An 18564-nucleotide genomic window follows, 5' to 3' on the forward strand; every position below is an offset into this window, starting at 1 on the left:
CTTGTCACTGCACGTAACAAGTGAATCCAACACTGCTCGTTGAGCAGTGTCGCTACAGATAAAGTGTATGCTTATGCGCGTTATTTCTGGGAGATACCAAACTTTTATTATTGATGCGTGTTCGTGGTGAAAGTGAAATATTTTTAATAAAGCAATTTTTAATATGTAAATTTATTTATTAATAAATTGGTTACTGATTAGGAAAAAATTAATTATTTTCTTATTTTGTATATACAGCACTTAAAATTTTCACCGGCCGCCACTGTAGGGAACGTTCTTACGTAAAGTTTTGTAGTATTTAAATATTTCTTCTTTTATTCAACAGACATTATTTTCATTCCTTGTGAGTGAAATTGAAGATTAAAATTTCATTCCCCCAATCATTTTCCCCTTTATTTTGGTATGCTTACTAATGTTAGATAATGATTTTTTTTTTAAATGTGCCACCGAAATGTGCATTCATTCGCTATTTAAATTTATTTAAAAAAAAATAGAAATTTTTATTTCTAAATACACATTGCGATAACTGAAAAGCGTCGTGTGAGCAGATCTTCGTAAAGCGAAGCTTCGTTAAGCCTAATTTTACTGTAGAGTCCAGAATGTCTGCAGTTGTCTGCCATACTTTCGCCGGAAGTCTTTGTTTAAAGCGAACTCAAGGTTGATTACAGCTAAAATCTTAATTCAATAAATATAAACTACATCAAGCAGTTTATTATTATTAAATTAGCTTTGTATATTTTAATATCTTAATTTAATAATAAACTATATTCAATATCAATAAAAAATAACGAAACTTAAACTTGAAGCTTGAGTTTTCCGCATCACTCAAGTGTTAAAATATTCAAAATTTATGATAACAAATAAGGATCAACTCTTCCAAATTACCTTCTACAGACATCCTCTTTCTTATGAGACTAACAATTTCAACAAATCACTTTAAACACGAATACCACTTTTACGAACAAATTTTCGTTCTCCCCAATTAGCGGTGCACCCGCTGAACTTTTTCTTGCCCAGAAACGCAATTATTATTCCCCTCTCTACAGACTGACATCGCTTATTACGGTATTCGTTCCTTCAACACCTTTAGCCCAGGATTAAAATTTCCTGTTGAATACAAAGAAAATAAAATCATAAATTGCTTTAATCTGACCCTCATTACATTCGATGATCATATCAGTATCAAAGGATACCATAAGTCTACAAACATTGGAAGTCGTTTGCATTTCACCTCCTGTCACTTTTACTGTCAAAAACTCTGTCATATTAACACAGTTCATTAAAGCGTACAAATATTCATCTTCAGTTCTTGCTTTAAACCAAGAAATTACTCGTCTTAAAGATATCTTCAACTCTCGACAGTGTCTCTGGCAACTCATGGACTGCGCTACTCACTACCTAAAATCACGTGTCTTACTTTCAAAGCCGCACATCATCACCACATATAGCTTTAAAATTCTTCGGGAAGAATTTTAATGTAGGGAAGAATTCTATAAAGCCATAAGACGAATATTCAAATTACAGAATTCTTCCCTACTAACACCAAACTACAACATTTACTAAAACATAGAACCCAATAACTCAGGCCGACATGCTATGCCATCAATCTAGTTGACAAGTTTAATTGCCAGTCAGAATGCAACACGTCTTATATTGGTTCCACTTAATTGAACATTATCGAGAAAGTAATATTCCCATACCTGACTATTTACTTTTACCTTGAAAAAGCATTTGACAAAGTTAAAAGAAGCATTTTATTTAACATATTAAAAGAAAGACAAATACCAAATAATATCCTAAAAGCTGTCAAAAGTATATATGAAAAGAATCAAATACAAATAAGATTAAATCATGAGGTATCATATACAAGAGAGATAAACCAAGGGATCCGACAGGGATGTCCTCTCTCAGCAACTCTTTTTAATATCTACTTAAATGAAATAATAATAAAATGGAGTAAACATTTACATCAAGGAATTAAAGTTTCACCTACAGTTAACTTAAACACTCTCCTCTTTGCTGACGACCAAATAATAATTACAAATTCTGAAGATAACTTATAGAAAGCTATTTTAAATCTAAATGAGATATCCAAAGATTATGGTATGATAATATCAACGGAAAAATCAAGAACTATGGCCTTTAAAGGACAAGATCCAGCAAGAACTAAAATAGTAATAGATAACAAGATCTTAGAACTGGTGAATTCATTTAACTACCTAGGATGTATGATCACTTATGAAAATGAAAAAGATATAAACATAAAAATTACAAAATATTTAAAAATTACAGGAGTGATTAACTCTATATTTAAACCAAACGTAGTTCAAAAACAAACCAGGCTGAAAGTATACAATACATTAGCCTTACCGGTCTTAATGTATGGAAGCGAAATCTGGACAATAAAACAAAAAGACAAACAAAGATTAATAACAGCAGAAATGAAGTTTATGAGAAAACAAAGTATACCCTATTTGATCACAAAAGAAACGAAGAAATTATGAAAGAATTAAACCAAGAATCAATAATAGAAAAAATTAAAAAATATAAACATGAATGGATGGAACACGTTCAAAGAATGAAAATATAAAGATTACCAAAACAAGCCTTAAAGTACAAGCCATTAGGAAAAAGAAAACCAGGACGTCCTCTTAAACGATTCAAAGATGACTTCTAAGGCCAGAACAGGAAGCTCTAGGCCTAAATCCTTGATATGCACGATGATGATGATTATGATGACTATTTTCTTTAAATCACAAGGAAAAAACACAAACAAAAGCATACCAGAAGCAACAAAAATCCTACTACCGAAATATCCTTGAACGCAATACAATCTAAACATGCCCCTGCAATCGAAACTTTTCATTATCGATTTCCAAGAAAACGAATCCAAATTGCGTTGTTCCGATCTCTAGCAGTAAGAACCACCCAATGTGCTGTAAAACACAAAAAGGTCATATTTACTGTTCCCTCATGGCAATTAAACAAACATAAATTACTCCCGTGTACTCTCCAACCAGCCCAATTCCCAAACGTTTTCGAACCAACCGAACTCCTAACTAGTTGAACAAAAAAAACTATGCGGTTAGCTCACAGTTGGTTTTCTGCTTTTTATTTTTTCATCTGATGATTTTAACGTAACATAACGAAACAACCAGCTCTCGTCATGCTTGTTGCTAACTATGCATATAACAGATTTTTTTATTCTCGCTTCTTTCAAATCCAAAATTGCGTAATTCATCTATTCGGTGTTAACTTTCCATCATTGTTTTTCATTTTTAAATCTTAATATAATATATAATAAAGATATAATATAATAATTAATAAAAATATAATATCAATATAAAGACTAAATAGTGTAACATAAAGTAAAAATAAAAATATAAATATTAAAATATATAAAACAATGTTAAAGCTAAATGAAGATGAACATAAATACTAACAAATATAACTACAGATAACACAGTAAAGATAGCACATTACATACTATATAATGCGTAGAAAAAAATGCAACATAAATATAAAGAAATTAAGGGAAATAACGGTTTATGTTGATTATAATCGGATTTTAATGTTATTATCGTTCACATTGTTAAGAGAGACCTCCAGGGAGTCAGCAGCTCATCGAGCGAGACCACACACACTATCCAAACCAGCCATCATGCCAGTTCTTGAATTCATTCACGTTGCTTGCACACAACATTCAATAGCAATCCATTCGAATCACGCACTACCCTATGAGAGAATAATCTAGATCTTATATCTTCTTGACTGCAGACATTGTTAACTTTTAATATTCCAGACCTAATATCACTTTTGACACTGTCCTTTGCACTGTCTTCAATGTATCGGAATCACAACGGAAACCGGGAGACCAGATCTGCGCACAATAGTCCAAGTGAGGTCTTATCAAGGTTCGTTTCAGCATTTCCATTATTCTCTGAGTTATATTTACAATTTTTGCTATATGACCCTTGAACTTCGACTTCCTGTTTACTAAATCCCCAAGTTCCTGTCTTGATCACTTTCTTCTAGCATGATCCCACAATATAATACGACATTGGATATCTCATCACACCAAAGTGCATGACTTTACATTTATTGGCATTGAACTGACACCCATTTTCTCATGTCCACAATTCCAGCCTGTTCAAATAATTTCAAAATTATTCATCTCAGTTATATTCTTGATTACCCTACCTATATTTGCATCATTAGCAAATAGCTGTATGTCACCTATCAAATCTTTTCCAATATAATTAATATACAGATTGAATAACAATGGACCAATGACTGATCCTTGTGGTACACCACTGGTACATAATGGTTGATACCTGTCAGTTAGTCATCCTCTCATCCATGCCAATAGTCTATAATCCAAACCCATATTCTCCAATTTATGCAACAGTTTCTCGTGCGGTGTTCTGTCAAAAGCCTTAGCAAAATCCAATCCAAAAGAAACATGGTATATCCGTTCCCCTTGTCTAACTCAACAATAACATTACTATAGAATGTGAGCAAGTTTTTCAAGCATGAACGTCTCTTAGTAAACCCATGCTATTCGTTGCAAAGTAGGTATTCAGTGTCAACCCATTTCTGAATGCGAGCCCTAAGTATGTTTTCCAAAAAATTTACCACCACTCCTGGGATACTAACTGGTCGATAGTTGGATACATCAGTCTTAGCATCATCCATGTGCAATAGAATTCCCATACAGTACATTCCTTCCACTCCTGCAGAATCTTTCCTGTTCTGAAAGACTCAAATTATATACCCTGGTGAAAGAATAGCCAGTTCAACTGAACACTGTTTTAGCATCTGTACCAATATCCCATCAGTCCCTATTACTGAATTCTTCTTTAGTTTGTGCAACAGCTCTAGTATTTCGTCCTCATCCACACGAGTTTCCGCATACGGAGCGGTTAGGTCAATGTTGCATATATCAGGTTGATAGCTGTTAGCAAAATGGTTACTCATCAATTGAACAATCACTTCTGCATCAGTCACCCACATGCCATTTGCATCCAGTAGAGTTTTTCTTTCAAATTAATTATTTCTTTTATTTGCAGCATAACGATAGAATTCTTTTGGATTGTCTTTAACTTGCAGAGCCAGTTTCTTTCCGTACTCAGATTTAGCTTTCCGTACAACAGTTGCGACTCTTATGGCCTGCTGCTTATAATTTTCATAACGGACATCATCCTTATGCACACGGTATTTCTTCCACATCATCCGTGTCTTACGAATCTCTTGCTTAATAAGATTACACATCCATTTGACTCCTACTCTATTTATTCTTCAAACTCTCGGGACACATTCTGAAATCGCATCATTTAAGTATTGCTTAAATGCTTCCCATGCACTGTCGATATCCTTTCCATCCAGCAACCGATTCCATTCCACTGAACTCAGTATACTCCTCAGTTGGTCATAATTTCCTGCTTTGCAGTTCGGCATGTAACCTTTTCTGAATGGAACATTCATTAACTTAGTCATTTCCTAAGTGAGTACCGCATGATCACTGTCATCAACTGAAGGCAGAATAGTTATCATATTAACTGAAATGATGATATAATAGTTACATCATCATCATCATCTACTTCTTCTTCTTCTTCTTCTTCTTCTTCTTCTTCTTCTTCAGTTGATGACAGTGATGACATGATCACTGTCGTCAACTGAAGGCAGAATAGTTACGCCTTTAACTGAAATGCCCTCTGACACTATAATCAAATTTAGCACTCTTTGACCTCGAGAGTTCCTTCTGTCACATGCTGCTTGAGGAAGTTGTCCCGCAACAGCTCAATAAATGCATTTTCATTCTTCTCATGAGATTCTACTGCTACCCAATAAATGTTTGGATTTATTGGATAGCAGTAGAATTGAAGTAGAATTAGAATTGAATTCATCACGTAATTGAAGTCCTCCGTTATGATTACGTTTTTGCACCCATCATGTTTATTGAATAATATATTTATTCGTCACTAGCAACCGATTCACCAGGTCTGCAAGAACACCCAGCTGTGTATTTAATCTCGTTAGACTCCACCTCACACCAGATGGCTTCAAACTCACTGCCACGTGGAAAACTGTTATTAGTATTGTAGTCAGGTCTCAACTCTAACTGGATTCAAGTCATCCAATATCATTTAGTCATCCAATGTGCTTGCCCTACAATTTTTGTTTTTATTTAATGAGTTATTAACACCTTAGTAATTTAAATTAATTAAAGAGTCCATACAATTTATTATTTCGATGTTCCTTTTCTATTTTCGACATTTTGTATTAATTTTATAACATTAAATCAGGCCACTTATCATTAGGTGAGATGTTAAAAGTAATATTAATATATAATAATTGTTAAATATAATATAAAAAATTGTCAACGATTATTTATTCATCATAAACCCGTAAATCTACTCACTCTAGCCTGGTTTGTAAATTGAAACGAAGAGTATAAGTACGCCAAAGAATTCATTTGAACTCCAGCTTTTTTAGCCTCTTTGTATTTGTACGATGTACATTTTTGATGGGCAACAATACAAAAATCGAAGAATGCACTTATTCGAAGAATTAAAAAAAAACAGCTCATTTTCTTCCATTATAACAATACAGTTTCTGTATAATTGCTATTGTTTTTCCGAAGGACGTCTCAATAAGAGATATTCTAATTACTTTCTCTCTGAGTATTGCGATTATTCAATATTCCGAAACATTTATGTTGCTTAAAGGATTTTAAGCAACTAGAGCAATAAAATGTTTCGGCCCTTGGCTAGAGGTTCCAGAACAAGGGGTTATCCCTGGATGTTGAATAAAGGTGCGGTTTTTAGGGGGGGGGGGTGAGGACTAGAGTTTTTGCTTAGAGAGTGAATGAGTGGAATGGGTTGCCAGAGTCAGTTGTCAGTGCTTTCGTAATGAGTTCAAGGAGAGGTATGAGAGATTGCTTGGATATATTGGGTCTTCCGCGATGAGTCTTCGGACTGCATGGAGGTGCCCGTATAATAATAATTAAAATTCTTATACAGTAGTTTCCAAAAATTAAGGAACAAACATAAAAATTGCGATGACTCCAGGGGAAAGAAAAAAAACATATGAAAATCAGGTGCTTTATGTAAAAAGTGATGTTGAGTCTGGTTATCGTATACAAATGAATGGCGCTGTCAGCAATATATGCAAATGAGTCAAGGCATAAAAGAGGGCGTTTTGGAGGTTTTTCTATTTCAAGACCTCATTTAACTGACTGATTCAGGTGGAGATCCATTGTAAGACTAGAGGCAGGCCTATGGATCAAAGAGAGCAAACTCTTCATGGGAAGAGACGATGCATCAAAAATATGGAGATGCAGTTCGCGCTGTTAGAATAGTGGCTGTGCGCTTCGCAAGCATATAGTTTAATTTAAAAATTTAATTAACATTATTTTTTTTTAATTTTCAGAACATTAATTCGAATACTGAGTAAGAGGGGAAGCCACCATCGCCAATTACTCACAGACGTATATAAATAGAAATTTTTCAAATTTTGATTTTTTTCTTTTTTCTTTTTTGTATGATATATATATATATATATATATATATATATATATATATATATATATATATGTGTGTGTGTGTGTGTGTGTGTGTGTGTGTAAATAAGATTTTTTTACCTTAGGAATAATGTATATTAGGGTTATCAAGTAATTTTATAAAGTTGGTTATTTTACTCCTAATCCCAAGTAAGCAAACAGTTAAGTTTGCACAAAAAAAAAAAAACTTATTTACATCTATATCTCCTCCAGAGATTCTTATTCAAAATAAAAACACCTTGTAGCAACTTGTATAGGTAACGTTGATAAGGCTCTGTATTACTATATTACTATATAACCTTGGTATTTAGGATCTAGCTGCTCACTGAGGAGACCTCGAAAAAGGTTGAAACCGGTTTGGATAGTGACCCCACCCATAATGCATTGCAGTATACATCTTCTAGTGAGATGTGCTTTACATTATGGGAAAATACTAAGAATAGTGATCAGATCTTTACCCACCTTTACAATAAGTTGCCCTGGTGTTGCACTACCTTTAGACTTGAACTACGTTCAGGCGCAAACTTAACTGTTTTGCTTACTTGGGAGAAGGAGTAAAAAAAACAAAGTTTATAAAATTACTTGGTATCCTTAATATATATTATCCCCAAGGTAAAAAACTTTTCACATTTTTATCTCATCCAGAGTTTCTTATTCAAAGCAATAAGATATATATATAATATATATATATATATATATATATATATATATATATATATATATATATATATATATATATATATATAATAATATATATATATATATATATATATATATATATATATATATATATATATATATATATATATATATATATATATATATATATATATATATATATATATCATTTACTTTCTATTTTTTGAATAGACTGCTCAATGGTATCGAAAAAAAAACATTTTTATTTAGAAGGAAATGAAAAATGGTTCTTTCTCCCGTACAGTCTAACTCAGTGAGCCACCAGTAGCGATATTTATTTATCTTCATATAAAAATGTCGTGACTTTATATCTCTCTGTCTAGAGTTTCCGAGCTACACTCAGGAGAGAAAGTCCAAATATACATTATCTAGACCTAGGTAACGTAAACTTGAAAGCAGCCAACACGTAAGTATTGTGTTTTATTTACAAAAGGAATTCTTGCAATGATGGGAGGTCAGGGAAAAGCTAGGGAGTCCAATTCAGATTTCATGTTAGTCTAAGGTCAACCAATATTTACGGAGAACTACAGATTATGCATGTATGAATATAGACGTACCAAGGTGTGAACAACTTGCACAAGAGATAGGCATACTCAGGGGGAGAATTGAACTAAAATAACAGAGTAAAATACTTGGAAGCTGTCATTATATGACTTATTGCTACCATCTGCAAACGACCCAGACGGTAAAGTTATTTTCATTTTTTTTTGTCAGAGATATATTTCCTTTCTATGTTAAAAAGAAAAAGAATATTCTACTTTTCTGTCTATACTGCTACTTCGTATTCCCGCTACTATTTTCCAGGTAACTCATATGGTCAGTTTGCCCGCAAGCACACGCACTAGAATATCTCTTAATAAGGAGCTCCTGTAAGAGGTGTAGGATGTATTGTCTTCGATATCAACCGTTAAAGTCATCTGTCATGGCAAGTAAAACCGATACCGTAAACTAGAAGAGAAATGTTGAGCTTAAGATGACCCCAGTGAGTAATGACCTGCACAATGCGTATGAGTTGCTTTGTCACCAAGATCTTCGCAAGCAGAAAGAAATGATGAATATCCTTTTGGACTCATTTATTTTGCACATTCATTTTTATTTCTATAAAATTCTTATTTTTATAATTTCTGTTCATAACTTCATGGAAAGCTAAGCCAAGAAACCAATTTAAGAAACATGATTTTCTTTGGAATAAGCGAGTTTGTTTTTCTTTGTGCGCCATAGATGGATGACATGACCTTGCAAGTGATGAGGTTTTTCTACTTCTGACTGTAACACTGTAAGTCGAAAAACAAATCGTTTTACTGCAGATAATTTCTTAACCAGCCAACTGAAGCTAAGCGTATTTTGTTAAATTACAATTGTGAAAAGAGCTCCACTTGTGAAGATTGTAGCAAAATGCTGGAATCTTCACACACGCACAGACAAAGAGAGATGTAGAAAGGGAGATTGCTATCTTCTTTTTGATTCATTCTAAGCATATGCAGTTATGGTTGTTTATTCATTCGCTCATTCAAAAGGTACTCATTTAGAAAGAAAATTCCCACACGTCATCATACTATGATCAGGCATCTACACTCTCTGTCCAAAAAGAAACCGAACTTTTCGAAAATAGAAGAAACTAGTGGCGCCACCTGTTGTATCTTTTTGTTGTCGAAATCGGCAACCTTCATAATCAGTGTCAACTGTTTATGACATTTCTTTCATTAAAATCCGAGTTATAGTGCCAAGAGTGACAGTGTGTTTTGACGAACGGTCGGAAAATGACAGTGTTCAGTTCGATACATTTTTTTGGTCGTCGGTCAACTTGTGGGGAACAAATCGCAAATTCAATTTACGAAGGCCCAAAACTCTCGGTCAAAATGTTGTGTACAGTTGATTTTGGAATCCCAATTCATCTTCAATCAATCTCACGGACGATTTTGGGTTTTCTTTGACGAAATCACGCACTTTTTGAATGTTAACTTCGCTCGGTCCAGTTTTTGGAAGGCCTGGCTTTTCGTCGTCCTCAAGCGTCTGACGACCACTTTGAAATCGTTTAAACCACTCATAAACATGAGTACAGGATAAGCATTCATCCCCGTATGCTTTTTGAAGCATTTGATGCGTTTCGGTGAAACGTTTACCAAGTTTAACACAAAAGTCAATCGCAGCTCTCTGTTTGAAACTCATTTTCCGACCATTTGTCAAAACACTGTCACTCTTGGCACTATAACTCGGCTTCTAATTAAACAAATGTCATAAACAGTTGATACACCACTAGTGAAGGTTGCCGCTTTCGACAACAAAAAGATACAACAGATGGCACCACTAGTTTCTTCTATTTGCGAAAGGTTCGGTTTCTTTTTTGGACAGAGGGTGTACATTCGGAGATCACTGATTGATTTCTTGGTTAATCGTGATTATCTGCTTTGTGCATACTTTGACAGTGAACGATATGATGGCCATTGTGTGTCCCAGTTAATGACAGAAGAGATGAAGTTCCCATATCGAGAGAAGGAAGTTAAGGCGAATCGGTAATCGATTGGTCGTGTTTCAGTAAAGTTAGATAACCAATATTATTAAAACCTAATGAACTTGCAAAAGATTAAAAAATCAACATTGAATATAGCACTAGAAATAAGCAATACGTCTTTGAATCTAGAACAGTGTTTCCCAAACTTCCGGTAACCGTGTACCCCCTTTAAAATGTTTAGTAACTTTCCCACCTCCTCTTAGCAAGGTAATTTGGTAGAAGTTATGTTGTTTTTTTTATTCAAACACGAATAATTATAAAGGAATCTATTTTTTTAGCATTTCAATCAATTAATGTCTCACGCTCATTGCTTTCATTAAAAATATTTTATTCTGATGCATCGACGTGTTCTTTTCACAGTTATTATCACAATCATTTTAATTTCCTTCACTGTATTCTATTGGGCGTTTGAAACATCCATATATGGCTGACTGTATACCTAGAGTTCGAATAGTAAATCAAGTAGGGGTTAAATGGATGAATAACACACACCATTAAACTTGAGTTGCAAAAAAAAGAAACAACTGCGGAAGGAATTTAAGGAGAAAGGTGACCTGCAGGCACATGAACGGTATAAAGCGCAGGCCAGAAGGGTAACGAGTGTGGTAAGAAAAGCAAAAGCGGATTATGAAAGAACATTGGCCATGCAGGCTAAAGAGAATCCCAAACAGTTTTTTTCGAAATGTGGCAAGTAAAAGAAAAAATGTATATGGCAGAATGATTTTAAAGAATGCCGATGGTAGGTATTTAATCTGGTCATCTAGGGAGGTAACTGAATCAGTCGATATAGTTGAATTACTGGGTGAGCACTTTGCAAGAGTATATCATCCAGGTGGTGACATCGAAGGAATGAAGGAACCATTAGTTTATATGGGAATTGTGGTGAATGAAGTGGAGGTAAATAGTCTATTACAAAACCTCAATGTGAATACATCTGTGGGATTGGATGGTATACTAGCAAGGATCTGACGTGAAGCGGCTAAAGAATTATCAGTGCTCTTGACCATTTTGTTTAAACTGAGTCTCGGGTCTAGTTTATTCCGAAGGGCTGGAAAGAGGGGAAAATAGTTCCACTGCATAAAGGAGGATCCAAGACTACTATCGCAAATTACCGACCAATCAGCATATCAGGAGTCGTTGTCAGGGTCTTGGAGAAAGTAGTCAAGGGAAAAATACAGGAATGGATTGATGAAAAAGATACTGTATGTGGGGTAAGCATGGTTTTGTGAAGGGTAGATCATGCTTCAGTAACTTGCTCAGGTTTTATAACACAGTGACGGCCGTACTGGATAAGGGTAATTTACAGTGATTCTACTGGACCTTGCTAAGGCCTGTGACAGGATACCACATGGAATTCTAATCAGTAAACTGCAACGTATGGGAATGGATATAGGGTTGGTGAGATGGATAGGTGGGTGGTTGATGGAGAGATATCGGAGAGTGGTTTATTCAGGAGTAGAGTCCAAAAGACGGCTTGTGACTAGTGGTGTGCCGCAGGGTTTGTTCTTTGACCACTACTATTTAATTTGTTTATTAACGATATAGGGAAGGAAGAAGGATGGATGTTAATGCGCTTAGCGCGCATTAACATCCATCAGTTAATGCGCGCTAAGCGAAATCGCGTTAAGTGAAAACAATAAATAATAGGAATACTTATAATTCATCCGTCAGTTAGCGTAAATTTAAAAAAAAAACTATAAACTATATTAGAGGATAAAATCATCAAATTTAATAAAAATCAATTGCTTAAAATTTTCTTTAATGTCTAATCATGTGATTGAGCTACTTTTTTACAAAAAAAAATTAAGTAAAGATGTTTGAATCACACTCGACTTTTTCATCTTGTCATGCAATCTACGATCGCTTTATCAAGATTTCGGCGGACTTCGAAGCTTCGTTCCATATCAGGATCAGCATCGAACAAAATTTCCTTCGCATGCTCAATGTGATTGAAAACTAGCTCAAGTTCTTTTGCTAGCTTCTAAGTCGTAAGATTCTCTTCTTGTTCGCGCTCCTCATCTTCTTCTTCTTCATATGCACGCTGTTCTTCAAGTTTAAGAAGACCAACTTGAAGAGCAGCGTCTGAATGGGAATCGAGGAAGTTTCTCATACCTTCATTATACAATTCAATAAATGCAATTTTTTTTTCCAGTTCTGCTGATTTCTTCAATAATAGTAGTTTTGGATTTTGTGCACGATAAACTAATATAGGCTTGAGTTTAAAGTCGGCTTCTGCATTGTCTATTAATAAAAGCGTAAGATGATCTTCAGATACTATGTATCCTGGTTGAGATGCTTCAGTTTTAGCTAGGAAAGTTTTTGTTTCCATGTACTTCCAGAAGAGACCAGTTTCGTCGACGTTGAATATTTGCCGATCGTCATAATCACCCTCCTGAATTATCCTTTGCGATTCTTCAGGAAACTTGGCTGTAGAATCTTTATCAGCACTAGCAGATTCTCCAGTTATTCTTACGTTATGCAGGCCAGCTCGATTTTTAAAACGGTCAAACCATACTATGCAGTAAAGCTTTCACATTCCTCTTGAAATTTGATCTCTTGAGGTAAAAATATTGAGAGCTTTGGCCTGAATATTCCCTGTACTGAGAGGTATTCTTTTGGGGTTACAATCCTCAATCCAGAGTGACAGAAGACGCTCCATCTCGATCGTTAAATGGCTTCTATTTCGGGTGATCTGCATGCTCAATAAATCAGTAGCAACTTTTCCTTGTTCTTTGTATTCTTTGCTCTTATTTAATATAGTCCAAACTGTAGACTTGCTGTATCCCAGGTTTCGCACAATCATTGTATTACTAGCGCCTTTCATCTCTCTTAATGACTTCCAGCTCTTCCGTTCACTGCAGATTGGCGACAAAAAATTTCGCGTAAAGTAAAATTTCTCATAACGCAAAAAATCGCGTTAACTGATTAATCACTCGCTTCAAGTGGGAAATAGTATCATTTCACTCAACGCACTAACTGATTATCGCGCATATCGAATTCGTGTTAAACGAGGTTTTCCTGTATTTGTTATATTTAGCCGTAGAGGAGATTCGTCATCAAGAAGATGGCGCTTTTGTGAAGTCACAACAAGCAGAAACAAACTCCAAACTTCGCAAAGATGAGAGAAGACATGAAGTTTCCAAATCTTTCATATTTTCGCCTTCCTTCATACTACGTATAATTTTCTTTGAAATTTTTAAAGCTTTACGTCTATTTCCAAAATTTCTGGGCTTTTCTGGTAGTCTTTATGATTCTCTAAATGGTGTTATAATTTGAATAATTTCGTACTTTAACAATGCAGTGACAAAAATATTAATTAAAAAAAGTAATCAAAATTAAAAAAGAAAAAAAAGTGCCTCGCGTTCCCTAAAAATGTTTCTCGTACCCCAGGGGTACACTGGGAAACACTGCTCTAGAACATTATGGCGAATTTTTATTACAATCAGCATATTCTTACTGCTTTATCAATTCTGGTTGTCATGGTAACATTGATAATAGCAAATAACCAGAGATATAGCAAGAAGGGTGGGGGGGGGGAGACGCTGTTTAAAGAAACAGAGCAGTAGAATAGACGCTTTCATTACTTTTCTGGCCTGAAAATGTGGAATTTCTAGTAATAAAAGAATCCAATCACACAAACTCTGTTGTATTTTTCGAGGCGCAAACGGATAATAAGGCTCGCGCGATGTCTCTAATGTAACACTTCAAAAGTAGCTGAAATGTGCGAGAATGTTTTGGGGCAGCCAACACGAGAGATACCGTTTGCACTTTTCTATTTTCGTTTTATTTATCTGGAGAAAAGAATGAAATTTTTACAGCGAAGTAACGAGTGAAGATGAGCTGCATCGCTTTGAATGTTTTCTAGTAAACAGTCATCTTGTTATCTTAGGGTATTACTGAGCCCGAGATGTGTAATCAAAAAAAGTCGTATCTGAAAGGATTACGGAGATTACGTGTCAGAGAATGGGTTTCTATCAAGTCCATCTGAAAAGTAAGAAATAACATTCACACACACACAAACACATCCGAGTGTCGATTTCTATTTCGTAAGCGAAATAAATTCCACACTTTTTTTTTTTAGTGTTCGCTGGCAAAGGTGAGTTGCAATTCTCCAGATACGGAAAGGCATTTGGGGACGAAGGACTAAAATAGATAGAGAAGCACGAAGATAGTAAAAAAAAAAAAAAAAAAAACCAAAAAATCCATTTATAGTTTTATACTGCGGTTTAAGAACTGCTGTGTTCCTGGTCAGTCAGCCGTTGTTACTTTAGTGTATAGCGAATTATGGATGGATTTCTTCCATCACGTTTTACTATGTCGATAAGAACTTCGAAAGAGGCGTAGAGTCATTTCTGCCCCCCCCCCCCCCCTAAAGAATCTATAAAGAAATGTAAAGTTTATGTATTGGCGTTAATGGAATTGGCATCGATGTTGATGTTGATGGAAATGGAATCTCTTTAATATGGAATTGGTTCTCTGTTTGTCTCTCTCTCTCTGTGTGTGTGTGTGTGCGCGCGCGCGTGTGCGTGCGTGCGTGCGTGCGTGAGTACCAATGTTCCATTTCATCTCCAATGGGCATTAATAAGACTGAAATGTGGAAACTGGCTTATCAGAAAGACAGAGAGAGAGAGAGAGAGAGAGAGAGAGAGAGAGAGAGAGAGAGAGAGACGTTATTATGATGATGATAATGAGATAAATATCACAGCACGTTTCTGGGTTTACTCTTTTTTAAGTGCACAGACTGTAGCTTTATGATCTTATAACAGTTTAACTGTCCATGTTCTAAGAAAGTGGATAATAAATGAATGCACCACGTTAGAAATATTATTTAGAATGATATTTACACCGTAGAGTTCATCAGGCATCAGAAACATGCAGCATGAACAAACAGGATATAACAAGATTAAGTATTTTCGAAAGAAAAATACTACAAACTATATACGGACCAGTTAAAATGAATAACGAATGGAGAATGAGGTATAATAATGAACTGTATGATTTGTTTAGGGAACCGTATTATTACATTCATAAAAATGGGCTGGACTATATGAATGGAAAAACCTAAGACCAGTAAAGAAAGTCTTTCTCTCTAACCCAGGGGATAATCGATCTAGAGGAAGACCAAGAACTAGTTGGGAGAATAATGTGACACAAGACGCGAAAACTATGAAAACTATTGGGGAACGTAATTGGATGACAAAGGCAAAAAATAGAGAAAAGTGGCAGAAGCTTCTGAGGAAGGCTAGGACTCTCAAAGGGTTGTTAAGCAATGATGATGATGATGAATTCAACAGACTCCAAAGATAATTTGAAAAAAAAAATCACAACCACAAACAATCACACACCCATCTTTTACTTGGGTCATTTGAATCGGTCGAATCTGTTATTATGATTTTCATCTGATTTTGTTATCCCTAGGCAAAAAAATAGAAGTCCTAAGACCTCGCTTTTTGGGCAGGAAATAAATAGTTTTGACCCAATTTTGAAGTCTGCAGTAAGCTTTTTCAGCTATTTATTCTGGCCAGACTCATCCATCTCCCATAGAAGGAGGACTTTGACGAAAACTGTCTATAACAAACTCTCTCTCTCTCTCTCTCTCTCTCTCTCTCTCTCTCTCTCTCTCTCTCTCTCTCCCTCTCCCTCCCTCTCCATATTCCACCGTCCCATAATACATGATATGAAGCCAATTTCAATTTTCTTTCTTTGTTCAAATTCCAGAGTTGTTTATTCGATAATACCAGACCAAAAGAAGGAAGACCATTGTAGGTTCGAGTCTTATTATTGGTGAGAGAGGCAAGATTTTCTTCTCATCGATATTTAGGAGTTTAATCCCACGACTGAAGAAAACCGACAGTATAGCTCACACTATTTCAAACCACAGTATCAGTGTTAGGTTTTATAGTCACGAGATGGCAGCACTTTTCTTCCGTATTCTCTCTTTCCCCGGAATCCTATAAATCATCGATAGTCCTGAAACCAGACATTGTTAATAACTAAAGATGTAAACAAACTTCCAGCAATTTTCAGGAACGTATGGGATAAAACAGTTCCTTATACTCCTTTTGGGAAACAACAACAAAAAACGAGTTGTTTTTTCGTCTTCAAATACTGTACACAAATCTAGCTTTTGTTTATCGGTGTAGAAGTACTTACATTCCGAAATCGATTTTCATTCTTCATAATAAACGGTAGCTGATCTCCTTTCTATCAATGATTTGCAAACTTATGGGCGATACGAGATAGAAGCAGGACAAATCTCGTCTTAAAAACTATAACGGGGATTACAGTGCGAAAGTGTATGATTTCTAGGCTCAGTTTTTCTGAGGAAAACCAAAAAAAAGCTATACCGATTGACTAAACGGAGAATTAGCCGAAAAAAACCTAAAAAAACCTTCATCTTGCTGACGACTAGAATGAACCCTCTAGCGGCATTTTCTTTTACAGATTTAACATCATGGAGGTTACTAAGAAGCCTCCTATATAGATTTGAATTATTGTGTCAGCATTGATACATAACGTTTATTAAGTCGCGTTCGTCTCAATAAAGACGTATTTGAATTTTGTGCCAAAAATAGCTTTATAGTTTTAGTATAGCAAATAATCTTTCATTATTTTCTTACGGTCCAGTTTCCACAGTTCGTGATCTTCACTTTTTTTTTTTGTAACCCATTTATTGGATTGCATGCATCTTCAGAATGTTAAATAGACATCAGTGATATTTAAATAAAAGATCAGTAAGATTAGAGTTTTAATCGCTTTCGGCATAGCGAATAAAGGCTTCCTTCGTCTCCCTGTATTTTGCTTAATAACAGACCGTCACAATTCCAAATAAAGGTAATATTCCAATTTATTTTTAAAATTGTAAGGATGAAAAAATATGCTTTCGTCATAGGGATTTTGACGTTATTTTCGGCCTCCTGGTGGACTACCGCGGAAATGATACACTGCATTGCTTCCTACACGTATTCATTGCACTCCCCTCATACGTTTCTCATTTTTGTTTACAGCATCTGCATCTTTGTATACAGTTTGAAAATTATTTATTATTTCGTTAATTACTTTACTTGTCAAATGTTTACCATAATTCATTAAAATTATATTAAACAATAATTAAAAAGAGTGATAAGCACGTGTATATTCTTTGAGTTCACCTCAGAGACTTTGTCCTGGACGATTTTGTTCATGAGCTGTGTTTCCATGGATACGTCAGCAACAATAGATGAACGGTTATCATACAGAAGCATTTGTTATCAAACAAATATGGCGTCTAAATCTAAAGTAACAGAAGCCCAAGAGCGCATGTGCATATGTATGTATCAGATCATCTGCATAGTAATTTTGGTTCGAGTTTAAGTGTATTCATATGGAAATTCAGTTCCTGCGTTGCATAAGCTTAATCAAACGACATGAGTTTAATAATAACAGCTCGCAGTGGATTGTGATTTCTAATTAACTTCAATTGAAAACAGCCCAATTTCGACCATTCTTCTGATTAATTGACAATGGTATCGTGTCTCAGGATGCTTCCACTTGTAGTGAATTTCCATCGTACTAACCTGAATGTTGTTACTGCATACAGAAGTAAAACTTTTACTGAAAGAGTCACGTGATCTGTGAGATCCGATGGAAAGGAAATAGGTCGTACAGCTAATGGGTTTGCATTACCTTATATTACTGTCGCCTTTACGCTAGGTGATCCAGAATGGAATTCTATTGGATTTAAAATTACATACGAAGGCCCCTCTGGAAAAGTGGAGGAAAAGAGCGAGAGGGAAGGAATGCAACTATTTAA

This window comes from Typopeltis vanoorti, chromosome 22, assembly GCF_054136105.1.
Source record: "Typopeltis vanoorti isolate ZY-2024b chromosome 22, IOZ_Tvanoo_1.0, whole genome shotgun sequence".
Taxonomy (NCBI): Eukaryota; Metazoa; Arthropoda; class Arachnida; order Uropygi; family Thelyphonidae; genus Typopeltis; species Typopeltis vanoorti.